Below are 12,800 nucleotides of genomic sequence, written 5' to 3' on the forward strand. Positions count from 1 at the left end.
TACTCTTACCACAATTGTTGTCAAGATGGAGACCGAACATTTAATGAAATATATTTACTTTCGATTTCATCGAAAATATTTCGGATTTTAATGTTATCGCACATAACCTGTTTATAATAACTTGATTATATAAAAGTGGTTTATTCGCTGAAGAAATTATTAGCGATATTTATTATATATATATTTTTTTGCTTTTAGAAAGTACAAATAAAAAATTTGTATGTGTAAATAATGATAAATAACATATGTATTTATTATTTCTGAATATAAACCGTAAAATAGTTATTCTATTTAATTCATAAAATTTCTTATTAAAAATATTTTGAAGATATTTATTTAAAAACATAAAATGTTGACTGTCTTTCAAGTTAAAATGCTGACTTTCTATCAGTTAGAATACTATAGAGTTACAGAAAAGCATACTATAAAATCATACTGAACACTTAAGTGACATAATAAATTTTACAATGAAATTTGAACTTACAATCTTTGAAGTTTTACTACAAAAATGATAAACATATAAATTTATATCTAAAGAAGATAAGATTTGACATTTCTAAATAGGAACTTTTATATAGAGAAATTATATTAAACTCTTAACTTCAGAATGAGAATCAATAATGTTTATCATAAATTTTTAAAATGAATTTTTAATACAATTTTCATGCATCCCAACCTGTGATCTTTCACATATGCCTGTAGATAGATAAATATTAAAATTGATTGATTGCCGAAATAAAAAAATAGTTATTTGAATATAACTGAAAATAAAGAAATAAAAACCAAACCTTGACAAAAACCTTTAATATGCAGCCTTTTTTATTAACTTTTCAAACGTTTTTGGTCATTTGAATGACTTTCTTTGGGAATAAAAATCAAACGATTCAGATTTCCATAAAAACGAAATTTTGTTTTGGTATGATTTTAAACATTTGAATTTTTCTTGGCTGAAAACATTTGAAAAGTTTAATAAAAAAAAAAGGCTGCGTGTTAAAGGTTTTTGTCGAGACTTGGTTGTTATTTAAGCACAGTTATAGAAGAATAAAGAAATAAAAAGTTAGTAAAAGATGCAAATCAAAAAAAAATTAAAAATAAGGTTTTAATTGAAACTATTTTGCTACATATATAGATGTTAGATTAGATCATTTGACTTTGACTTGTATATTAAACTTATGTCTATAAAATTTTACTAAAAATATTCTAAAATATAAATTTAACAATTTTGTGTACTTAAATTATGAATTATTCTAATAAAGAAAATAATTTCTTTTTGAGATATGGTATTGATATAATTGAATGTTTAATTAGATATCATAATGTTATATGTTGCATATGTTGTTACATAAAAAAATGTATTAATTTTTGTTGATAGTTTAAAATTACAAAATGATAATTAAAACTTTTGGCTTTTATTATAATCAAAAAAAGTAGTAGTAATGTAAACAAGAAGCAATCTTATGGTTGTTATAATAATAATAAACTACTGAAGTTGAGGTTACCAAAAGTATTTACCAAAATTATTAAAAGGTTGTTAATTAATCTTAATTTTAGCAGTTTATCTTTTGTTGTTATTATAATGGTGTCAAATTTTGTGAACTTTTGTGAAAATCTGATTGTTACTTTCTTTAATTCCTTTTTTTGAAATTAAAAAAATTTAAAATAGGAAAAAATGTGAAATATTTTAGACATTTACTAAATATAAATACTAAGTATTCAACTATAAATGTATTTAAGTTATACTATTTTTGTAGAATTTATTTTTAAATATTATTCATACTATAATTAACCTTACAAAAACCATTGTGCACAATTTTATACCAAGAATTTTTTGATCTTACATATATCATCTGGTTTATATACTATATTTCTGCACAAATAAAAGCATGCTCTTATGTGAAAATTGCTGTTTTTGTTTTTTGAAAAACACACATCATACTTTGTTTATAAGAGCATACCATATGTACATGTTTTTGCTTATCAGTGTTGTGCTGCTATGTTCATATAAATTTATATATATATAAAATTTATACAATAACTATTCACTGACAAAAATAAAAAGCCAAAATAAAGTAATTCTTCACTATTTTTAAAAACTTTTATAGTATCTGAAGTTTGTTTTTTTAGGTACTTTGTGTATGTAGTGCCAATTTTTGCCCTATTTATATGAGCCATGTTCTTATATATGGTTATAATGACATCCCTTATATGCACAGAAATATGGTAGTAAATAAAACAAAATACAGTATCTCACAGAAATAGAATAAATGTACATTTGAAAAATTTCAACTATGAAATTATTTTAATTTTTTTGGTACTCAAACTATTTCATAGTTTGAATTTTTTAGATGCACATTTGTTATATTTTTGTAAGATAAAATATCATGTTATTGTGAGGATGATGATGATCATAATTTGTGTGAATGTGTTGTAAGATCAAAAGCATTCTTTGTATAAAATTGTATATGATTTTGAATTTTGTAAGTTTCATAAATTTTTTAAAATATTGTTATAGTACATAGGTAATATACATTTACTCATTCACTCACACTATACATTTACAGGGTATTTCAAAAAATATAGGCAAAACTTTGTTTGTGTGTGTTCTTCCACCCCTTAAACATTTCTCATGAAATGTGTGGTCTAATTTGAAATGTTTGTGTAAACACAGTAATGACTCATGAAACAGAACATGAAAAAGTGTCTTTAATTTCTATTGTATTTAGCATTCTCACCATTCTTGAATGACTTGCATCATATCTGTCACTGAAGAAAGATCCTGTCTTGCACAGTTACCAGTGCAAGCACTTAGATGTTTTCCAAGTGGAAACTGGCCTATTGGGAAAATGCTCTTAGTACATTTGTGCTTTCATGACATTGCCATTACCAGCATCATGTATGAAATGCAGATTTTGCAGACCAGCAAAATATTAAAATTTTAGAAGCAGTGGAAATCTACAAGGCAAGCAGGAGTGGAACCTGCATCAAAATGGATGTCATTCCTGTATCAATGGCTTGGAAACACTATCTAGACTCATAATAGACATCATACACTATATAAATCACAGCTGTTTACGATTTTTTAAAATTTACAAGGCAGCTATGTTCTATTTATAGAATGCTTTTTCCATTTATTTTTTCCTGAAGAAGGCTGATAAATTTTTGGCTGAAAACGTTTGATCTGTAAGTTTTTTACATTTATTTGCTGGAAAATTTGACTTTAGGTGTGATTTGCAATTCTATAAGTATGGTTCCAGTTTATGATAAAGTTGTATTTATTGTTGATCTTTGTCAGAAGAACAGTTTGATCTAGAATGAGTCATCTTCATTCATTTAAGTATAATTTAAGTTAAACATTTGTGCATTATTATAGGTATATGAGGTCTCCTATTTTTTTAAAAAAATACAAAGAAACGTTTAATAATAAATGCTTACTGGAACAAACAAATTAAATTAAATCTATTACACGCCTTTAAAGTATCCAGCATACTGTTAAATTATCATAAGAACGTTTTTGATCACTTTTAGAGATCTTCTTCAGTTACCCATTAAAAAGAACGAACAAAATTTGAATTTAAAAGATCGCAAGTTTCGTTCATAATGATGTCATCACTAACGTAAAACATTAAGAAATTAAAAAATTAAACAAATCAAATAATTCTAGTTCCCGTGTGTAAATAACTTAACGGTAAAAACAAAATAAGATGAGAATGGAGCCGCTAGCTTACTAGCCGCTCCATACTAGCCGCTTCTCTCCATTCTCATCTTATTTTGTTTTTACCGTTAAGTTATTTACACACGGGAACTAGAATTATTTGATTTGTTTAATTTTTTAATTTCTTAATGTTTTACGTTAGTGATGACATCATTATGAACGAAACTTGCGATCTTTTAAATTCAAATTTTGTTCGTTCTTTTTAATGGGTAACTGAAGATCTCTAAAAGTGATCGAAAACATTCTTATGATAATTTAACAGTATGCCGGATACTTTAGAAATTAAATCTATTACACGCCTTTAAAGAAACGTTTACTGAAAATAATGTTCATATCATTTTAAAGCTTGAACATTTATCTATTTTTCTACATAATTGCCATTTCAGTCAATGCAATCTTGTAAGCACTGTGGCAATTTTGTATGCCCATGTCATACCAGCTCGCCGCTATGTTGCGGGACCCATCTTGCAATGTGTGGGAACCTTTTGATATTGCAACTTTTCTGTTAAAATCCTATGAATGGTGCTTTGGGAAACCCCAAGAACCAAAATGTAGAGATCATCCAGCGTGATTCATCGATCTTCATGCATGGTTTGTCTCAGTCTTCTCAATTGTCTCGTCAGAAATTGACAGTCTCCCACTTCTTTCTTCATTGTGAATTTCAGTACAGTCATATCTCGGTACTCGAACGTTTTGGAGCCCGAACAAATCGGTACTCGACCAAAAATTTCGAAAAAAAAAATGCCCCTGTTCCCGAACAAAATTTTGGTACTCTAACGGGAAAGCCCGCCAAGTCGACGCCAACGCCGCGGCGGCAGCGTCAGTTACGAGACAGTCCAGTTAGGCCTAAATTTATTTAAATTATTTAATTAAAATTCCAATTATTAAATTTAGCAAGAGATGGCGTTTAACGCCTAACTCTAGTACCAAATTATCTTAAATTATTAATATTACTATAGCCATTTGCTAGCCCGATAATACGGCAGTTGTTGGTCTTTACGAGACAGTCATTGTTTGGCATGCACATTAACTTACGCTGTGCTATATTTTTTGAATTAGCATCCTTTTCTTTTGATTTATTAGCCCTTAAACATGGGTCCCAAGAAGAATAAAAGTGAAAGTGGTCAAGTGAAAAGGAAAACAGTGAGAACAACAATCGAACTGAAAAAAGAAATCATTGCTAAACACGAAAATGGAGTGCGTGTTTCGGATCTTGCTGTCAAATATTCTATGGCTAAGTCGACGATATCGACTATTTTAAAGAATAAAGAAACAATAAAAAACATACTAGCGAATCAACTGGGGATTGGAACGCATTAATCTATTTTACATTATTTGTAATGGGAAAAAATGATTTGGAGTTCGAACATATTGGTACTCGAACCTCTTTCTGGAATGGATTATGTTCGAATACCAAGGTACCACTGTACAATCACTCCCTACACCACTTGAGGATATTTTTGTCATCTGTGCATGACTTGCCATTCACTTCTGTCAATTGGTGATGAATTTCAATCAGTTTAACATGACATGGCAGCAATGTGGTATGACATGGGCATACAAGAATTGCCACAGTGCATACAAAAATGCATCAACTGAAATGACAATTACGTAGAAAAATAGATAAATGTTCAAGCTTTAAAATGATATGAACATTATTGAAAATAAACATTTCTTCCTATTTTTTTTATAAAATATAAAAAAAAATGTATATTTATTTTAAGATGTAAATTGCTGCTTGTTTCAGTTATTTGTATTCTATTTCTAATGATGTTAGTTAATAAAATGGTATTTTTTAGATCTTTTCAAATTTAAATAGTATATTTTAAATAATATATTCATTTTCTTTTTTTACAGACAAATAAAAAAAAATATACTATCAATACAAAGTTTTGTAGTAAATTTGAGTAAAAGCAAAATAAACTAAAAAATATATTTTAATATTCAAAATATATAACTTTGGAATATTTTGATTAAACTAATTATAAAAGTATTGTTTCAATTGACTAAAAACTACTCAGTTTAGAAATAGCATAAAATCTTTCTTTGCATATTTTCTCAGAAAATATTTGTTTGACTTTTTATTCTTTTTGCTATAATTTATTTAGAATAATTTTTCAGATTTTGGTTGTTCAGTCTACAAAAAAATTCATATTAGCAAAATTTTCAGTTTCAAACAATTGGTATTTCAAAATAACTTTTCTGATAATCTAATACAAGATTAGAAACTAATATGTAGCTCCAAAATATTCATCTGGTAATGATCAGAGTTATTATATCTTGAGAAATTTTTCTTGTCAACAGTTCTTCAAACAGAAGCAAGTTTATTTCTTAAAAACATGTATTCTTTTAACTCTACATTAGCTGTGCTTTTTTTAAGAGTAGGTTCGTAGATTACTATTGTAATTCATAACAAAACTTGTTATTAATTTAGGAAGAAAGAGTTTTATTCAAAATAAAAATTATACTTTACTATTACAGAATACTTGTAAGATGTAACAGAAATACTTTTGAAACAGTGAGCAAAGCAATTTCTTGGCAGCGACTAATTGACAAATTGCCAAAACATGTTTTGTGAAGTAATGATGTATTAAATGTGTAAAATTTTCTTCAAAATTGGACACAAGTGATAAAATTGCACGTTGCAATGGAAGTCCTAGGAGATAACATAGTGATGACCTTTGACCCCTTATAAGTCAATAGGTGAATTTTGCATTGTAAAACAAAAACAAGCATGCATTACCCTGCATTTGAAATATAGCAAAGCTCTTGCTATTGTGAATACTGATCTATTTCCATTTTTCTTGAAAAATTGACCATGTATACTGTAATCTATACACATTAACATGTTATACCTTGCATTAAAAAAAACCTTGCAAGGTGTAATACATCAATGTACATAATAAACATTGTGCTGTAAGTTGAAGTTTTAGAACAAATGTAAGAATTCATTACTTACGCAGAGTGACAAGTCACATTAATTTAGCTCCTCCCAATGATTTAATGTGAGTTTGTAAACATCTCTGCACTTCAGTCAGGGATAAAATTCTCCTAGTTTAATTAAATATTAAAGACAGAAGAAAAATAATGAAACAAAGTTTATTACATCTAGAGTAATCATTTCATTATTATTGTAAGTAATTGTTGCAAATTGTATTCAAAGGCTTATTGCAAATTTATCCTCGATAAAAAAGGTGTGTGATTTCTTGTGATGTACTTAACATAAGTAATGCCTGATTTTTCTTTTTTTAGTACATTAGAACATGAGAGAGCAACTTTTGAGAAGAGTAGAGATTTCAATAAAAATTGCTAATATTTTTACAAATTAAGTAGTTCACACTATATGTTGCAACAAAACAAAATTTCACCTGAAGTGGGCAAAAAAAAAAAGTAGGAGTTTGTAGAGAATTCACTTACACACACAGATTTAGGCCTTATAAAGAAAGATTTTATTATTTTAAAAATTATTTTATACACTACATTCTGAGTAAACACACTATTGTCGTTCTTTTTTAATTTGAGTTGTAACTGAAGATGACCGTTGAAAACGATCGAAAACGTTTTTATTTTTGTTAAAACATTTGTGCTGGACAATTAAAGGTGATAATTTTCATATTAAGTCTAATTTCCAGTAATTTAAAGTTGGTTTCTACACACTATTGTCTTTTGTCTTTTAAAAGAATTCCTTGATTGACACCTTAATATTATTTTGATGATTGATGCTGTTTCTGCAGCCCTTGATAAATCCATTTCTTAATTCCACATTAATAAAACAAAGATAAATTGTATGTACGTTAGTGAAATGAGTGATAATACTTTCTGAATAACAGGCTCGTTAGATTGTTACTTTCAATTAGATAATAGAATGTCACACGGTCACTACGGAAAGATTTTTAAAAATTTGTTATAGAAATAACACAATGAGGCTATCTTTTTTAAAGTTTTTAAATTTAACGAAGTATGTTTAAAATATGCCATTTGCCAAATTATTTAAAAATGCAACTTAAGGGAAATTCCCTTGTCAAGCATGAACATCATGTGGTCATTGACATCACTGCAACATAGAGCACGTTCATCAAGTCAAACGAGTTAAATGCATTAGTAACGAATCGTTCGAAAAGTAGTAGTCTCGCTCAGCGCGCATGCTCTGCGGTGATGACGTTTCAAACAAAACTCTAACGAAGCTCAGGAAGGAAAGTTAGTTTACTTTGTTAAGAAAATGGCGCCCGACGATATCGATGTTTCTAAATCTACTAGAGTGTTTAAATTGTGAATTAAAAGGTGAAATGATTGAAATAACTGTCCACCTGAAGCAATCTAAGCAAAATATTTCGGATAAGACTGCACTAGCAACATTCATATCTTCGATTTTAGAAACAGCCATTTAGTTAGACTTTTCAAACGATTAGTTTATAACAAAATAAGAATAACGATGATGTCATTCTTGTTTAACTCGTTCGACTTTACAAACGTACCCATAAGTGTGATGACCGATCTGAAATTGATAAAATGTTTATTCTATAACTAATATTTTTTTCAAAATAAGTTGCCTACTTTCCATAGTAGTACTTTCCATCAAAACAAAATGAATATAACTAAAATTTCATCTGGATTGGACAAAAATTTCGGGAGTTATAAGGAATGCATGCACGCGCACATGTGCACATGCACGAGCAACAGCTTTTAGATTATATGTGTTAGGATATTCAAACCTTGTGCACACAACATATAATGTGATTCAAATTCTTCAATCATTTGTATTTTTAAAATTGTTTTCTATTCAATTATCAGGTTCTGATGATCATCATTTGATTAAACAAGATCAAAAATGTTAATGCAGTAATAAAAGACCCGTTCGACTCACGAAGGGTTAATGAATTAAGGTATATTTTGAGTTTAACAAATGAACTGCTGAGTTTCCTCAACTTAGTTCATTTGTTGAATTTTTGAAATGATGATTCTGAATTATTGCAAAAAACTTATTTGCCTTTTATTAATATCCATTTAATAAAGAGGAAAATATTTTACACTAGTTTCAAGGTTAAACATTTATCATTAGCCGTGCAACTGAACTGTGAATGAGGAAAAAATGTGTCACTCTTTTGCAGAGTTCATGCATAACTTTACTGTATAATTAAGAATGTTACTTTACTAAATGAACACAAGATTCATCGAATCAAGTGTCAAGAATTCATATGAATTAGCAATGTTTTTTCTTGGTTAGGCATGTAGATTACACATGTAATCCATCACTACTATTTTTTCTATATATTTCTTTTCTATTAAAGCTATATACCTGCAGTAACTATTAATAAGTCAATGGCCTACCTCTATTTTTAAGTTTTTCCACTTATCTTTAAAATTAGTTGTGTTAATATGTTTGGCTTAATACTGTATGCCTACAACTATTTGCATCAGTGGCTTTTCTTATTAATTCAAAGACAACAATAAGAAATTAAGTTTCTGATTTTTATCATTTGATTTTTAGTGAAACTTATTTCATATTTGTAATTTATTATAAATAGGTAAAATTCAAAGTAGCAAAGATCTCTACATCGAAGAAGCAAATTAGATTTAGATTTGAAATATTAAAGGTTTTAAAAATACTCCTGTATATATAAGTATCTGAGTATAGATGAGCAACCTCTCTTTTCATGGAAAGTGTTTGGTTAGGGTGTTTCTTTTTAGCAAACCTGTGAAGCATGAGTTAATTGTGTTAGTAGATAAAAAAACCACTTGCAAGTTTCTTTAAATGTTTATAGGAAATCAATCTGACAAACTACAGTAAGACCCCGCTTAAGGCGGGGGATGCGTTCCTAGATGACAGAGCGCGAAACGAAACAGCGTTAAACGGGGTCATCTTAACATGTAAATAAGAGGGATATGTGAAACAGAACAGAGAATAAGAAAATTTATCAGGTTTTTTTTGTTTTATTTATTGTTAAATACTTTATTACATTAATTATAGACTTATTTATTGCTAATATCGAAATTTATTCATAAAACATTCATGAAAATAAAAAAAAGTTTGAGTAAAGAAGTTGTTTGTGATGTGGAAGAGCCTTCCTCATTTGACATCTTTTTGTTTCTTTGTGAAGAAGTCATCTAACGTCGTCTGCCTTTTCCTGTTCCGTTCAGCAAGCAGTTGTCGATAGCAAGACATGGCATCCATGACACTTTGTCTTGACTTTGACTTCTATCAAAATTGAAATCATTTTGTATAAACTGATCCATAATTTCCGTTATAGTGGCTAAACTTTTTTTTAGAAAATCCGTTGAAAGTTCCTTTTGTTCCTCATCTTCAGAAATGCTAATTTCGTCATCTTCATGCACCTGTTGTTCTACTAATTCTTTTAGATCGTCGTTGGAAAAACTTTCTCCAGTTGTAACTTGCAATAATTCTTCAATAGCCTGCACATTTATATTATCCAACCCTGTTTCATTAGCTAGCTTGACAATTTCGTTGGCATCAACAATGGATTCTCTTGTGTCAACATCCTTGCTTAGCTCCGGCCATACATTCTTCCATACTCCTTTCAAACATTTCTCGGTCACCTCATTCCAGGAAAGATTGATGTTGTCTACAGCATCCACGATATTCTAGTTTTTCCAAAAATCTCTAATGGATTGTTTATCTGGTCCATCTGTTTTATCAATCAGTTGTCAGAATGCCCGCCGCAGATAATAAGCTTTAAAATTTGATATTACGCCTTGATCCCAACACTGCGTGCTATCTCGGGAAATTTCAATACTACCGTGTAATACCGAAACAGCGTTAAGTGGGGTCTTACTATATACACATTCAACAATTCTGCTAAAAGTGATGAATTACACATAGTAAAACCTATAGAGAACCGATTCTCAAAAATTTGAAAAACAATTTATTTTTGGTTTGCAAGTTTCTCTCTCTCTCATGTTCTAATAATGTACTAAAAAAAAGAAAAATCAGGCATTACTTATGTTAAGTACATCACAAGAAATCACACACCTTTTTTATCGAGGATAAATTTGCAATAAGCCTTTGAATACAATTTGCAACAATTACTTACAATAATAATGAAATGATTACTCTAGATGTAATAAACTTTGTTTCATTATTTTTCTTCTGTCTTTAATATTTAATTAAACTAGGAGAATTTTATCCCTGACTGAAGTGCAGAGATGTTTACAAACTCACATTAAATCATTGGGAGGAGCTAAATTAATGTGACTTGTCACTCTGCGTAAGTAATGAATTCTTACATTTGTTCTAAAACTTCAACTTACAGCACAATGTTTATTATGTACATTGATGTATTACACCTTGCAAGGTTTTTTTTAATGCAAGGTATAACATGTTAATGTGTATAGATTACAGTATACATGGTCAATTTTTCAAGAAAAATGGAAATAGATCAGTATTCACAATAGCAAGAGCTTTGCTATATTTCAAATGCAGGGTAATGCATGCTTGTTTTTGTTTTACAATGCAAAATTCACCTATTGACTTATAAGGGGTCAAAGGTCATCACTATGTTATCTCCTAGGACTTCCATTGCAACGTGCAATTTTATCACTTGTGTCCAATTTTGAAGAAAATTTTACACATTTAATACATCATTACTTCACAAAACATGTTTTGGCAATTTGTCAATTAGTCGCTGCCAAGAAATTGCTTTGCTCACTGTTTCAAAAGTATTTCTGTTACATCTTACAAGTATTCTGTAATAGTAAAGTATAATTTTTATTTTGAATAAAAACTTACACATGAAGATGATTTGTGAAAATTTAGGAAGTCATTTTTTAATATTGCCTGTGGAGTATATTTGTAGTATGGGTGTTTTAATAATCCAAACAAAAACATCTGAGATGTAAAAAAAAATTATATCAAGTAAAAATTTATGACAATTTAGATAACAGTCAAATTTTTATTAGCAGTTTTTCTTTGGTAAAGACAAGCTTGGCACTTGGAGACAAAATGTAGGAAACAATAATACAGGTAAAAATCTTATGGGTACTGCTTCCAAGTGTCAAGCTTGTCTTTACCAAAGAAAAAGTGCTAATAAAAATTTGTCTGTCATCTAAATTGTCATAAATTTTTTCTTGAAGTTTTTATACCTCTTGGATGTTTTTGTTTGGATATCAGTTCTTTTTGTTATAATAATTGTATTGTATTATGTCAACACATAAGACCGGTTGGTGTTCAGTATCGACGCTTTCAATAGAAAATTCATTATGAAAAGTTTTAACTGGTATAAATTTGAGGTTTTGTAATTCTGAGTAACATTTTGAATAAAATTTATTTGTTTCCATGTAATTTTATTCTTATAAGCATAAAGTTAAGCTGTAAAACTGAATTAGATCTATGGGGAACCCTTGTGAACTTGACCTAATTGACTTGGAAGTTTTGCAAGCACCTCACTGATAATGAGAAAGGCTTAAGTTGAAAATTTTGAGCTTTCTAAACCCAGTAGTTTTTTCTCTGAGTGCCTACAGTGCTGAATAAAGAAGAAAATACAGCTTTTTTGGTAATTTGTTTTTTTTGCACTTTTTGTTCAATATTTTGGAAACCATTTTATAGAAAATCTTGAAATTTGTGAACACTCAAAAAGAAAAATCGTTTTCTTAGGTAATGAGATATTTGGAATTACTTCAGGTGTTTGGGGGGCGGAGAAATCAACCTCTGAAAAATGGCAATTCTGATTCCTGTATATATAGGCAGTTAATAACTTTTTTTACTTGTCGAGGAGTCACTGTTGTGACTCCTGATCTGTGTTTGTGTGCAAGCTTTTGGTGTATAATATTTGCTATTTGATTATGCCTGTGTAAATAGTCTGTTTGTGCTAAGAGCTTGCAACCAGAAGTTATGTTCTATCATTTCTGGCAGAATGTGGCATTTTCTGTAAGAGTCATGTTTTAGTGATATATTCTCCCAGGATGTGTTTTCTGTAGTTTTTAATGTTTATGACATAATCTTGAATGGCAACCTTTAGTCTCTTCAAACAGGTTGCTTTTATTCAGATAGTAGTTTGATGCAGTTTTGTCAGCATAGTCCTGAGCATAGTCATAATCCTGCCATGAAGTTCCTTTTGGACCCATGACTGCTTAG

At 29.1% G+C, this 12,800-nt stretch overlaps 1 protein-coding gene across 2 annotated transcripts in view; it reads left to right on the top strand.

The window, feature by feature from the left end:
• LOC136972631 (DAZ-associated protein 2-like) overlaps positions 1–12,800 on the top strand; it is a 78,143-nt gene that overhangs the window by 253 nt on the left and 65,090 nt on the right. The window lies entirely within an intron of this gene.

This window comes from Centruroides vittatus, unplaced genomic scaffold (assembly GCF_030686945.1).
Source record: "Centruroides vittatus isolate TY-2023 unplaced genomic scaffold, ASM3068694v2 contig_299, whole genome shotgun sequence".
Taxonomy (NCBI): Eukaryota; Metazoa; Arthropoda; class Arachnida; order Scorpiones; family Buthidae; genus Centruroides; species Centruroides vittatus.